At 41.4% G+C, this 13,196-nt stretch overlaps 1 non-coding gene across 1 annotated transcript; it reads left to right on the forward strand.

Annotated features, from left to right (window-relative positions):
- Window positions 1–12,485: 12,485 nt before the first annotated feature.
- LOC141722612 (small nucleolar RNA R71) lies at window positions 12,486–12,592 on the forward strand. The gene has a single exon (XR_012575622.1). It is a non-coding gene; the product is annotated as a small nucleolar RNA R71 (small nucleolar RNA).
- Window positions 12,593–13,196: the final 604 nt, after the last annotated feature.

The raw sequence follows: 13,196 nt of genomic DNA on the forward strand, positions 1-13,196 counted from the left end.
TAATGTTACATTGCGGGAGTACTACCGCTTTGACTCAATACGACTTAAGCAATGCTTCATTACTGCAAATAATTTAGTTTTATTTTTAAATAATTGTAAAATAATTGATAATAAAGATATAAATAATTTTAATTGATCTATAAATTCCTAATATATTTATTATTTGGTTGTTATATTTTTATTTTGTATTTATATATTTCTATTAATAAATTCTTTATTTTAACAAACTATTACTTAAAATTCGCAAAATTACAAAATAGCCCCTGCTGCCGCAATGAGCCATTGCGGCAGACGAGACCTGAGTTTAACCCGTTTCTTCCTGAAATCCCTAATTTCATAATATCAAAAACCTAATTCTCCCACTCTAGGCGATTTCAGGCGATTTCAAAGTATTTCTTAGGCGATTCAGCTACTCGGGTATAATACACGCTTATACACACACATATACACACACACAGTCACATACTACCGCAATGGGTCATTGATGCTTCCGCATTTACAGACACGTCCCTTGTATCGATATTGTTTATAGTGTTGCGTGATATTGTGGTCTTACTTGTTCATAAGCCGTTTTCTGATTTTCTAAGGTGTTCCCTTTTGGGGCTTGCTGCTTTTTTTTATAATTATGCTTGCTGCCTTGATTATGTTAACTTTGAAGTCTAGATACCAGTTTGATCGACTATTCTCTATGTTTCTATTACCTAGTTGCTTTTAATTTTCTGCTTTATATGCTTATGATTTCTGCCCCGCTATTGATTTGCACAAAGCAACTGAGCTATAATGATTAAAACTGATTTATGTATTGAGATGCGAAATGGAAGTTGCTGGTCGCTTTGTGTAGTTGTGTATGTAGCGATATTGATCGTAGTTGTTGTAGTGGAGTTTGACATGTTCTGATTTTGTGTATCTATTTCAGAGATTGTGTTCTTGATTGTGTATCTATTTTAAGGATCAGTTATTTTGTTCAAGAATCAAGAATGGTGATTTGTTGTTTCTAAGTTTTTGTGATTGTAAGTGTTGACTTTTGTTGACTTTGATCATTTGTTCTTGATTAGATGTTTTTTTGTGGTTTATAAGGATCATTTGTGCTATATTTGTTCTATCATTTGTGCTATATTGATTGATTGGTTGTGGCTAGCTTATAAACGAATGAGTCATGCCGAATTTTCGATAGGACTTAAAATAGAAAATAACGGTTCTATAAATATTTCGTGTTTAAGTTGGGTATAAGTAACTTCCCGATTATATATTATTTTTTATTGTGCACTTTGCAGTTACTATGGAGAATGAGTGCGGGCCTATTGTTAGATCACTCCTGACGATGCAAGATGATCATATTAGTACTGGCATATGGGCGGGAGGTGTGCGGGATAAGCTGGATGTACGGCAGTACACAGCTAATCATCAGCAGTGGATACTTTCGGATCCCCAGCGTGAGTTGCTGAGCCAATGGGGTTTCTCGGCTTTTACGAACAATCGTTCAGTTCCTCAGAACGATATTCGTTTGATAACGGCCTTAGTGGAAAGGTACTAATTTGTAATCAATTTTCTCATTTATTTGAATCATCATTGGAAATGTATGTGATGTTTGTGTATGAATGCAATTGCAGGTGGAGGCCAGAGACTAACACCTTTCACTTTCCATTTGGTGAGTTGACCATCACCCTCGAGGATGTATACATGATTATGGGCCTCCCTGTTAAGGGTCGTCCAGTTACTCATAGGGAGCTTGACGATCCGAAGGCGTATTGGATGAGGGAATGGCAAGATGCAAGATTGGATGAGGTGGGGCGTAAAGATATGTATAGGGATGGGGTCAAGCTTTACAAATTAAGGGAACGATATACGGAGCTACCAGAGGGGGGGATAGAACAGGATCTTGTGGTTTACATACGAGCTTATCTTTTATACATCATTGGGGGCATATTGTTTCCTTCATCGAGTCGATATACCGTGCATCCGAGGTATTTACTTGTATTCGTTGCATTTCAGTTTTTAAATTGTAGTTTATAGCATCTTAGTCCTTCACTTGTCCTTTTTTTCTTGATTTTGCATATGAAGCCCTGTATTCTCATTTATTTTCAATTTGACACTATAATTCTTGTAATCGGTGCATTTTAGTTCTTAAATTGTAGTTTATAGCATCTTAGTTCTAGTTTGACATTAATGTCGCATTGTTTTTGCATATCATGCCCATATTTTGCCCTGTATTCTTACTTACTCTGTATTTCCTTTGTCGCAGGTACTTACAGCTCATCCAGGATTCACCTCGAATTAAATCATATGCATGGGGAGCTGCTGTATTGAGCTATTTGTTTAGAGGTTTGACCAAGGCTGCTCATAAGAGTGCAACAGCACTTAATGGATGCACGATGCTACTGATGTTGTGGGCACACAAGAGGTTGTTACCTGGTGCTCCTAAGATTGCACCTGGGGTGGAGCTTGTTTGGCCGAGGGCTTTGGCATGGGCTGAGCCGAACCCTGATCGGAGGGAGAACCCTCACCACCATACAAATACTATTCTTTTTTCCATATTTACTATTTGAACTCTCCTTCGACCAAACATTTGCATGCTTTTGAACTATCCAGTTTCATATGTTCCCTTATTGTTTTGCTTATAGGTCAGTACCGAAGGGATTTTGACCGATTTGAGATGAGTTGGCTGATATGGGAGCCTTATTGGTTATTCTTTGATGCGGTGGACTATTCTGAGGAGCAATATGATGTCGAGCGGATGGATGCTTCGTATATGAGTCTTGGCCGTATTCCACTTATTTGCTTCGAGATTGTCGAGTATGTCATGCCCGACAGAGTCTTGAGACGGTTCGGTATGCTACAACATATTCCAGATGATCCTATTGATATGTCTGCTCTGCGGAGGGACATGTTATCTCGTTGGCAGAGGGACCAGCATATGTCTACTCTGAGACAGTATCGGGATGAGTGGTATGCTTATCTTGATGGCCAGATAGAGCCCGTTGGAGAGGGGCAGTACATGAGCATTGACCAGTATATGTACTGGTATAGGACCCATAGTAAACTGAGGATTGCTCATTTTGTGGGTGTTGATCCACACAAGATAGTGCCGCGTGACTGGTACTCTCAGCAGGACATGGTTGATGCAATATGTTTTAGAGTTTAGTTTAATATTTGAATCTTGTATTCATTTATTTCATCGTTGCATTTTTATAGGGTGTTTAGGTAGATGATTAATAGTTAATGATTTATGTAGCTTGACTGTGGGATGAGGACATTGCATGCTATTCACAACCATGATCCCCCAGACTGGTTCTATGAGTGCATTCCTGAGTTTCTGATTCGTTATGATCGAGTCAACACTGAGTGGAGGGGTCCTGCATTCAGTAGACCCATTTTTGATAGACCCTCACGTGCACTGGATATGCATATTGATCCAAGTGCTCCTTCTTCACCTGAGAAACGTACACGTGAGGTGCGTTTCATTTATGTCATTCCAACATCCAGTCTACTATATTGAATGTGAATGTGTGTATGATCGTTACCTTATCGTGTTATTGCAGGAGTTTGCTTCTGATTCTGTTAGGGCGAAAACACGCACTAATATTCACGCAAGTATACGCGTTCGCAAGTAATATAGAATACTTTCTAGTTCGTTCCCACAGAGACTCAGACTAAATTATTGTCTAATTGAACTCACTCACCAATGTATGATTACTTCTCAATGTTAAGACACTAACACTTAAAATTGTTGATTAAATATTAACTACAATTAACTACTTAATTAATCACTTAACTAACACTTCAATTTATCAACAATAAAACACTCATGAGATCACAACTTCATTATTACTTCCTTCAATAGCCATTGTTGTTACCTTTAGCATGTGACAGTGATGATATTAATCGAATAACACGAAACTGATAAAAGCCAACTTTCATTGTACTAATACCATTCCACCAAGCATCCACAATTAAGATAGAAGTTGAATAGTCATCAATTATGTTGAGTTCCTATATGTCTACAGAAATTGACAACACAATGATTTAAGCACAAGTTATTCCTTTTGATTACATAGGGCAAATAAAACTGTTAGAGTTACCCACTAATCATATACAACGTACATGAACCTATGCTAGTATGGCAAGTTCTAAATCTCAAGATCAACCGTCGCTTCACAAGAGACTAACACCCTATCTTATATGTTCGCGACGCATATAAGACGACTACGCACAACCAATACTAGATATCATACAATCATCACACACTAAAGTATTAAACAATTAACTAAAGAATTCCATAATAAATCCGTTGCAACCCCATGATCATGATTAGCCCATAATAGCACTTATCGTCATCATGGGTTCATATGAAATCATGATAAACAAACACAAGAAAATAATAACTAAACTAATTATATTAAAACATAGTATGTCACAAGAGTAAATAAGTTCAAAGTAAGAAAACTAGCATCCAACGTTACAACGAAACAAGAATCACAAGAAGATATGCTTCCTCTTCGTTGCAGTGTGCTAAATCGGTCTTCTTCCTTATCTCCTTCGCTCCTTGTGTAAAAACACGATCTTCTTCAATCCCCCCTTGTGAAAAACGTCTCAAATCTACTTATATAATAGTCCCATAAAACTCAGATTACATAGAAGTGGAAACCAAACAGAAGTAGAAGTCCTGAAATAATATATCTTTTTTCCCGACCCTGCGCGGCCGCTCAGCATAGCTGAGCGGGCGCTCAGCTTGCTGCGCGGGCGCTCAGCAATGCTGAGCGGGCGCTCAGACCTCTACTGGAAAAAAAATCTGATTTTGCTCCGTTTCTTCGCCGTAATCTGCCCGTTTCTTTCCTTTCACAACGGTGAACACATGCCAAGGCTTATTCTTGATGATTCCTCCCCCGAAATGCAACTAATACCCTGAAATGCATAAACACTAGAAAAACGCATCAAATACACAAAATACTTGATTTCAAGACACCAATTTAAGCCATTTTAAGACGTTCTAAGTGGTATAAAATGCCACTTATCACACCCCCAAACTTAAATCGATGTTTGTCCTCAAGCGTCACAGACTCAAAAACAAATAAAAAAAACATGCATGAATGCAATCTATATGAAAATGCAGCGATCCCCCTTACTACGATTAACCAACCAAATTGCAACATCTCAACGAATGCAGTTAGACAACTAAAGATCAATAAACTCATACAAACGGACATACAGCCAGAAACGTGGTGTGTGCAAATGCTTAACAGATATGCTTCGGAACTAGACCAATTATTATGACTAGACTATCCTCAAGGCAATCCAATGATTATACAAAGAATAAAAAATTCTAGGCACAAAGTGATATACAACACTACAAGAACTCTGGAGCTTATTATGGAATCGTGCTTTTTATTCACAACTCAAATGCTTATTTGACCGTGCAATGAGTGAGGTCCACAAAAGACTTATACAATGGTATCCATGTAACGAGCATTAGGTTAGCAGATCCCATACTCTAAAAGCCTTAGGTCACTAGGCACAAAGTCCCCTAAGAACTTAATAACTCGAATACCAAAGAGCCCACTCTATATCAATTATGCATAAACTAAATTTTTTTTTTCTCTTTTTTTTATATATAACTTCTGAGCAAGTGCGTTTCGCTCCATCTTGCTCAACCCTAGACTACTCGCACCATATGCGAGCCGGCTACTAGCCATTTGACGCCTAGCCACAACTAGCAACAAATTCCTTTTTTTTTTCTCCAATTTTTTTTTCTTTTTCATGCCTTTATCACTAAGAACCTATTATCGAATTCTAAGCATAATAAGTAGATTGACCTCGAAAACAACCAAATCATAACAACAATCTAGCCCTTACGCATTCTCTAAGACTTAGTGGAATTACAAGTGTTTCTAGCATGCATATCAACCTACACGACTTAATATCACTTTAATGCTATCACTTCACTCGGATCAATATCACAATTCAGTCGATAAATCATTGCAAAAGGGATCATGGTAAATGCAACTATATGAACTAAACTATCATGAATATGCAGCTATATGACACACACACAATATTCCTTCACTACCACCCCCAAACTTAAAATCTTCACTGTCCTCAGTGAAGGTAGTAGAAAGGAACACAGGGTATACCTACTCGGAGTCATCATCATCATCACCCTCAGTGGGTGGAGTATCAGGCGGCGGGTATGCAGAGTCCTCACCAAAAACTGGCCACTGGATATCAGCTCCAAGGCCCCGAAAAGCAATCCCTAACGCAAGGGTGAGCTCCTGAACAAACCTGCTCTGCATCTCATACATGGCATCCATCCGCCGTGAAAGCCTCCTATACTGAGCATCAGCCAACCCAGCACCCTCCTGAGCTCTCGAAGAACCAGCCTCGTCACGCCCTGACCTAGCCATAGTAGCACCTCGTGCTGGACGCCCTCCGGGAAGACGATAACCCAGCCCATGCTCCTCAGGCTCACCACCGGTCCACTCCTGCATCCCATTCAGAGTGCCAGAATCAATCGGAGCTGCCGGCAACGGCAACTGCTCATGAGTCGGCCAGTTCACTCCCACTGCTTGGCATAGCTTCGTAACCGTGGATGCATAAGGGATGTTCATATGCTTCGCCCCCCCTCAAAAACTTCAGAATTCCTTGGTAGATGAACTCACCAAGGTCCACATAGTACTCCTCATTCAGAATTCCCCACAACAACTGTGCTCTCTCAACTGTGACCTCGTGTGCATGCGAAGAAGGCAAAATATTAGCACAAATAAATACATTCCATGCACGGGCATACCTGTTCATGGCGATCGCCGGAAAGTGACGATACTCATTAGTGCCGGTCCTGAAGGTCCAAACCGTGCCCGGTTGACAGAGAGTCGCACAAATCAAATCCAAGTCAAAGTCCTCAGCAGTCTTTTCATTCCAGTTCTCCTCCTCGGGCTTCCTCTCTCGCTGTCCAATCACACGGCGAATCGCCGCAGGGTGATAATCAACTGTCAGCCCTCGGACCACAGAAAACCCATTCTTTTCGGCCTTCGCGTTCGCATAGAACTCGCGAACCACACTCATCGGCACTGCTTCGGGCGACTCGCAGAAAGCTATCCACCCCTTCTCTGCAATCATGGGCAGCAACTCACCATCCCTCCCCGATGGTAAAAATCCTCTCTCCTTCAGAATCGGCTTCCCCAAAAGCCTAGTGTACTCCTCCTCCGCAGCTCTGTCAGTTAACCGAGGCCTTGCAGCAGTACCCCTCGATGAATCAGCAGTAGGAACTGTGTTGCTGCTGTCAATAGTGCGTGCTCTCTTGGGTGCCATTGATTCGTGAAAAAAAATGTATAAGAACTGAGTTTTGGTGTTTGGGAGAGAGTTTAAGTGTAGGAATTTTGTGGGAGATATGTAGGATAGGTGTATGTATATATAGGGTGTGGATTAGATTAGGGTTTGGGAATTAAGGGTTAAAATGATGGGGTAGTGAGAACAAATCGTGGGTTTATGGGCTATAACTATTTTTTTTTCTGAACTGTAAAAAAAAAATTCTGGTACTCGAATGCTGAGCGGTCGCTCAGCAATGCTGAGCGGTCGCTCAGCAATGCTGAGCGGGCGCTCAGGGGGTCACTGGAATATTTTTTTCAGCCCCTGTTTTCTGATTTTTTTTGTGTTTTTGGATAGGTTATTAACTTCTAAGGGTTCCTGTATCAACAAATCATGGGTTGCCTCCCATGCAGCGCTTCTTTTTCGTCATTAGCTTGACGTTTCGTACCCTTCTCAAGTAGTCAACAAAATGGCACTAACCACTTCTCGGTTTGCCATGTCCCCATGGTAGTGCTTCAACCGCTGACCGTTAACCTTGAATGCTTGGTCCGGATCGTTCTCAAAAATTTTCACCGCTCCATGTGGAAACACAGTTTTGACAATAAAAGGTCCAGACCACCTTGATTTCAACTTCCCAGGAAAAAGTCGGAGCCGAGAGTTGAATAAGAGAACTTGTTGCCCTGGCACAAATAACTTAGGATGTAGCTTCCTATCGTGCCACCTCTTCACCTTTTCCTTATACATTTTGTTATTCTCGTACGCTTGAAGTCGAAATTCATCAAGTTCATTAAGCTGCAACATTCTTTTCTTACCAGCTGCATCTAAATCCAGGTTCAACTTCTTCAATGCCCTATAGGCCTTATGCTCAAGCTCCACAGGTAGATGACATCCCTTACTGTACACCAACTGAAACGGTGACATACCAAGTGGAGTTTTGTATGCTGTTCTGTAAGCCCAAACAGCTTCATCGAGCTTTAAAGACCAATCCTTTCTTGACGGACAAACAACCTTCTCTAGAATGCGCTTTATCTCTCTGTTAGATACTTCCGCTTGACCATTTGTTTGCGGATGATAGGCAGTAGCTACTCGATGATTCACATTATAACGCTGCACCATAGAAGTGAACTTACGGTTGCAGAAATGCGATCCTTCATCACTTATGATTACCCGAGGTGTTCCAAACCTTGTGAAAATTTGCTTATGGAGAAAATTTAGCACTGCCTTTGCATCATTTGTCGGTAAAGCTTTAACTTCTACCCATTTTGAGACATAATCGACTGCCAACAGATGTATTGATTATTGCAAGACGAGATAAAAGGCCCCATGAAATCGATTCCCCAAACATCAAAGACCTCAACTTCAAGCATCACATTTAATGGCATCTCATCTTTCTTTGTCAAATTTCCCACTCTTTGGCAACGATCGCACCTTAAAACAAACTGATGAGCATCCTTGAACAAAGTAGGCCAAAAAAAACCTGCTTGCAGAATACGAGCTGTCATCTTCTCACCACCATAGTGTCCACCATAAACCGTGGAATGGCAGTCTCGTAATATCCCCTCCGTCTCACAGAACGGGATACATCTCCTGATGATCTGGTCAGCTCCCTGTCTAAACAAATATGGTTCATCCCACATATACCACTTCACCTCATGCAAAAACTTCTTCTTTTGAGCGGATGTCAAATTAGGAGGCATTACATTGCTGACGAGATAGTTTACAATATCTGCAAACCATGGTTCTTCCTCCTGAACTGCGAACAACTGCTCATCCGGAAAAGATTCATTGATTAACGTCCTATCTTGTGAAGTAGAATCGTGATTCTCCAACCTAGAGAGATGGTCAGCTACTTGATTCTCAGTACATTTCCTATCCTTGATCTCTAACTCAAATTCCTGAAGTAAAAGCACCCAACGAATGAGTCTCGACTTCGAATCCTTCTTGGAAACTAGATAGCGAATAGCCGCATGATCAGTGAATACTGTTACTTTCGTACCAAGTAGATAAGATCAAAATTTCTCGAAACCAAAGACTATAGCTAAAAGCTCCTTCTCAGTAGTGGTGTAGTTCAATTGGGCCCCATTTAAAGTCTTACTTGCATAGTAGACCACATGGAAGAGATTTTTCTTGCACTGTCCCAGAACTGTACCTACCGCATAATCACTTGCATCACACATCATCTCAAACGGTTCTGTCCAATCTGGTGCTGTAATAACTGGTGCAGTGATCAAACTCTTCTTGAGAGTCTCGAATGCTGCCAAACATTCATCATCAAATTTGAAAAGCACATCTTTCTCAAGCAAATTGCACAATGGCTTATATATCTTTGAAAAGTCCTTGATGAATCGCCGATAAAAACCCGCATGACCAAGAAAACTACGGATTCCTTTCACAGAATTAGGTGGGGGAAGATTTTCAATGACTCCCACCTTGGCCTTGTCCACCTCCAGACCCTTGTTAGAGACCTTATGCCCAAGAATAATGCCTTCACGCACCATAAAATGACATTTCTCCCAATTGAGCACCAAATTAGTTTCCACGCATCTTTTGAGTACGGCGCGCAGATTATTCAAACATTCATCATATGAATGTCCAAAGACGGAGATGTCGTCCATGAACACTTCGACATTATTTCCAATCATGTCAGAGAATATAGTCATCATACATCTCTGAAAAGTGGCCGGGGCGCTACATAACCCAAACGAAACTCTGCGAAAAACAAACGTGCCAAATGGACAAGTGAAGGTAGTCTTTTCCTGATCCTCTGGTGCAATACAAATCTGATTATACCCTGAATAACCATCCAGAAGACAAAAATACTCATGACCCGCCAACCTGTCAAGCATCTGATCAATAAATGGAAGAGGGAAGTGATCCTTCCTTGTGGCTTTGTTCAATTTTCTATAATCCATGCATACTCTCCATCCTGTAACTGTTCGAGTGGGGATGAGCTCATTCTTTTCATTTGCGACCACAGTGATACCTCCTTTCTTAGGTACACATTGTACGGGGCTCACCCACGAGCTGTCAGAAATAGGGTAAATGATGCCTGCATCTAGCCATTTCAGAATTTCTTTCTTCACCACCTCCTTCATGATAGGATTCAGTCTTCGATGCTGTTCCACAGTTGGCTTACTACCTTCCTCTAGCAGAATTTTATGCATACAATATGAAGGACTTATCCCCTTGATGTCTGCTATGGTCCATCCAATAGCCGATTTGAATTCTCTCAAAATCCTTAAGAGCTTGTCTTCCTCACTACCTGAAAGGTCAGATGAAATAATAACAGGTAACGTAGATGAATCACCTAAAAAAGCATACCTCAAGTGTTCAGGTAATGGCTTGAGCTCCAAGGTAGGTGCTTCCTCTATTGACGGTTTGAGCTTTCCTTCAGCATTCTTAAGGTCAGAAGTACCAAGAGATTCAAACGGTATGTCCAACTTTCGCTTCCAGGGAGAAGCGTTCAGATATTGTAATTGCTCGTTGCCATCTTCATCATCGCTGTCAAAATCCCCCACTAAGGCCTTTTCCAATGCATCAGACATTAGCATGCGATCGAGTTCCGAAGTAACCGCAGAATCAATCACATCCACTTTTAAGCACTCCTCATCTTCTGTAGGGAATTTCATTGCCTTGAATACGTTGAAGGTCACATCCTGATCTTGTACCCGCATAGTAAGTTCACCTTTTTGCACATCTATCAAGGTACGGCCAGTAGCCAAGAAAGGCCTTCCCAAGATTATGGGAATCTTCTTATCTTCCTTAAAATCCAGAATAACAAAATCTGCAGGAAAGAAGAGCTTATCCACCTTGACGAGCACATCCTCCACTATGCCCCTTGGGTAAGTAATGGAACGATCAGCCAATTGTAGCGACATGTATGTGGGTTTTGGATCAGGCAGATCCAGCTTTTTAAAGATCGACAACGGCATCAGATTAATGCTTGCTCCCAAATCACAAAGGCACTTGTCAAAAGTCAGATTGCCAATGGTGCAAGGTATGGTGAAGCTTCCTGGATCTTTCAGTTTTGGTGGTAACTTTTGCTGCAGAACAACGCTGCATTCTTCCGTGAGAGCAACGGTTTCAAGGTCATCCAGTTTCACCTTCCTTGAAAGAATAGTCTTCATAAACTTCGCATAACTAGGCATTTGCTCCAGAGCCTCAACGAAAGGTATATTGATGTGAAGTTTCTTGAACACCTCCAGAAACTTCCCGAACTGTCTATCCAGCTTTTGTTGCTGCAATCTCTTAGGAAAAGTGGTGGAGGATAGAGCTGTTTCTCCCCTATATTAGGCTCAGGCAGAGTGTGTTCAACAGTAGTCTTCCTTGGCTCCGCCGCTTTCTCCTTTTGCTTAGATTCTTCATCTCTAATTTCAGCTTCTCCTTCTTTTGCCTTTTCAGCATCAGCAACTTTTCCAGACCTTAAGGTAATAGCCTTGACTTGCTCTTTAGCTTCCTTCCTGCCTGGTACTTCCGTGTCACTGGGAAGGGTGCCACGTTGACGATTGAGCACTGCATTGGCTAATTGACCGATTTGATTTTCCAAGGTCTTGATAGAAACCGCCTGACTCTTGCATAACAGCTTAAGTTCCTCAAAATCAGCACTAGTAGGTAGTACAATACTTCCCTGTTGAGGATATGATTGCCTTGTAGCATACTGCTGTGGTTGCTGGAATCCAGGTGGGTTAAACTGTTTACTCACTCCTTGCTGATATGGTGGCTGAATAGCATTCTGATTATTTCCCCAGCTGAAATTTGGATGATTTCTGTTGTTAGGATGATAGGTTACTGGCACAGGCTGCTGTTGTCACTGATAGTTATTCACATACTGAATAGATTCGTTGACAAGAGAACACTGATCCGTAGCATGAGAACCTGCACAAAGCTCACAAACCATAGCTATTTGATTAACTCCATATGTAGCCAGAGAATCAACCTTCATTGATAGCGCTTGGAGCTGGGCTGCAATAGCGGTGGCTGCATCAACTTCCAGAATACCTGCTACCTTGCCTGACGTCATCCTCTGAGTTGGGTTTTGATGCTCATTTGCAGTCATCGTCTCTATAAGATTATACGCCTCAGTATAGCTTTTAGCCCATAAGGCGCCTCCAGCTGCTGCATCAAGAATGGGCCGAGATTGGGCCCCCAAACCATTATAGAAACCAGTGATCACCATCCAATCCGGCATTCCATGATGTGGACATTTTCTCAACATTTCCTTGTAGTGTTCCCAAGCCTCGCACATAGATTCTGTAGATTGCTGCGCAAACTGAGTAAGAGCACTCCTCATAGCAGCAGTCTTTGCCATCGGATAAAACTTCACCATAAACTTTTGCGCAAGATCTTGCCACATAGTGATGGACCCAGCTGGTTCAGAATGTAACCAGTCTTTAGCCTTGTCCCTCAGTGAGAATGGGAAAAGCCTCAACTTGATAGCCTCATCAGTCACGCCATTGTACTTAAAAGTGCTGCAGATCTCGACAAAATTCCTTATGTGCATGTTGGGGTCTTCAGTTGCCGCTCCTCCAAAAGAAACAGAATTCTGTACCATCTGAATAGTGCCCGGCTTGATTTCAAAGGTGTTAGCTTGAATAGCCGGATGAAGGATGCTTGACTGAATGTCATCAATTTTAGGTCGAGAAAAATCCATAAGAGCTGGATCAGCTTGAACAATACGATCTCCCATGTTTACTGGTTCTTTCTGCTCAGTTCCTGAATCCGAATCCTCAAAATCTAACTTCTCCGGAATATCAAGAACTTCGTCTGTCTCCTCAGCTGTATCTAAAGTCCTCTTGCGAGCACGAGAACGAGTTTGCATAAACGCTTGCTAAAGTACCTGAAACACAACCGGAAATCTTAATTAACTACTACGTCCTAATCACTGAGTCCTAATGACC

Source organism: Apium graveolens, chromosome 4 (assembly GCF_009905375.1).
Source record: "Apium graveolens cultivar Ventura chromosome 4, ASM990537v1, whole genome shotgun sequence".
Taxonomy (NCBI): domain Eukaryota; kingdom Viridiplantae; phylum Streptophyta; class Magnoliopsida; order Apiales; family Apiaceae; genus Apium; species Apium graveolens.